We start from the raw sequence: 2,155 nt of genomic DNA, 5'->3' as shown, positions 1-2,155 counted from the left end.
TGTGTATAAGAGACAGACCCTGCGCAGGGACGCCTGCTGCGGGGCGGGAGCCGCGAGCGCTGCATGACTTTTCGTCTTCCCCCACACAACCTTCTCGGGCACCGTCGCTGTGGAGGGAGTGTTTGGCGGGGTGCGTGGGGGGCTCTTTCCCTGCCCAGCCTAAGGGTCAGCCTTCAGGGCGTCGCTGCCTGGGTGCAGCGTTTCTCTCCCTAATGTTGGAGAGAAACGCTGCGCCCTTGGTTTCCCGTGGGCTGCCTCCCTGTGTGAGGTGGGCGGGCAGGAGGAGGCTTTGCTGCCTTTCCTCCGCACGGGTTCGGAGAGCTTCGCGGCAGGGCAGTGGGCTGGGTGCCCAGGCCAACCTTGCAGTGCTGTTTATTGAAACTCCGTGCAGCCGTGCTTTCTGTAGGAAATGAATGGTGAGGTGTGGGGAAGGGCGAGGCTTTGGGAAGGTGGTTTTGTTGTACCCGCATCCCATGCTGTAATGGGCGTTGCACCAAGCCGCCTGCTTGGGCTCAGCCTGTGGCCCACAAGGGGAGAGGTGTGCCGCTGCTTTAAAGAGAAACGCAGGGGGCAAGCTCTGCAATCCCAGCAAAACTATGCATCTTCTTAAAAAGATGTGCAGTGCCAAGTGGTGATTCTTATGTAAAAGTTTGGGGTTTATGCTTACAGGAATCTCACTGTGATCTATAAATGGGAGTGGTGAATAAGGATGTACTGAAGGAGTTGTACGTTTCATTTTTGTGTAACTTGTCGCTCGTGTTCTTCCCTTTACATTCTGGTGGCCCATTATTTCTTTTCATGCAACTCTGGTTATTACTGCCTTTCATACTTTCTGCTCAGTCTACATGATGCACACAGTGTTTCCTCAGTCTCCCTTAGAGTCCTGTGAGATAGAGGAATGTATGAAATCTGCTGGATTCAGTGGTGGTACTGGCGAATGTTATGTAGGAGGCTGGACTGGTACTTTGCACAAAAAGAAATATCTTGTGGAAATTTAAGTTCAGACATTTAGTAATAGAACCAAGTTAAACTACAAAACTAATCCTGGTGCTTTAGCCATCTTTGCCTGTAGGAGATACTGTAATCTTTCTTAGTATGCAACAGGCTTTCAGAAGCATACTGCAGTATGTTGTACATCCAGACATCCTCTGCATTCCAATATATTCAAAGCCATGAATATATCCCTCTAACGGTATTTAATAATATAGCAGTCTGTGGGTGATACCTAGAGTATTACACAGACATGCCCTCTTTTAACAGTCTATGCACCAAGCTTCTCAACACATGAGATCGATGTTGTTGTTTCAGCACAAAAATGTCCTCGTGGGGACACATTAAAATAAATTTTCTTCCACCTGCTTTTTTGGTAGTATTGGCTAACCTTTTCAGATATAACACTATGTGGGAAATGCTCCTCCAAATATACTCCATATACTTTTATACTCCAAAGTATAAAAACATAAAGTGGGACATTTTCTGTCCAGCATATTGTGAAATGAAATGTTACATAAATTCTGGATTAAAAAAATAAGTTCATGACCTTGAGTAGACAGAAAATTAGCTTGGCACTTAGAATATGGAATTCCCCTTTTTGTCAGTTTTTGGACAACACTGAGAAAATTTAAGGAAAGTAAAGTTTTCCAGTCTGTCAGTGAAGATAGTGATTGTGATAGGTGTCATAAAATGGTCTAAAATAACATTAGATCTGTGTATAATCAGGAGATTAGAGTTGCTGAAGCACTGAGAGATACTCAGGAGAAAGCTCTCACAAATTATACTTTGAAAAAAAATGGGAGGAAATTAGCTGATTTTTTTTTTTTAATTATCTTGATTTCCAGGGCTTTCACCATTTCTTAAATCTTCATACATTCAAATACTATGAATGCTTTTTTTAATAACTGAAGTGTACAATCGGATGTTTAAGACAAACTGAAAATTCAAAGTTGCCTATTTCGCTTTTGTAGAAGAAACACTGAATAACTCGGCACGGATGATGTACCAGCCTTTGTGCTCTAACTGATGGAATGCTATAAAAAGAAGTGACAGATTATGTAGGAAAAGATGCAGACACAAATGAGGCCAAACTGATGTTCTTTAAAATGTCCCAGTTCTGCATTCTCTGACTCCTGTGTGTCAACCTTTAAAATGTAAAAAT

This window comes from Athene cunicularia, assembly GCF_003259725.1.
Source record: "Athene cunicularia isolate RWA chromosome 1 unlocalized genomic scaffold, athCun1 chr1_part2, whole genome shotgun sequence".
Taxonomy (NCBI): Eukaryota; Metazoa; Chordata; class Aves; order Strigiformes; family Strigidae; genus Athene; species Athene cunicularia.
This window is presented reverse-complemented; position numbering follows the sequence as displayed.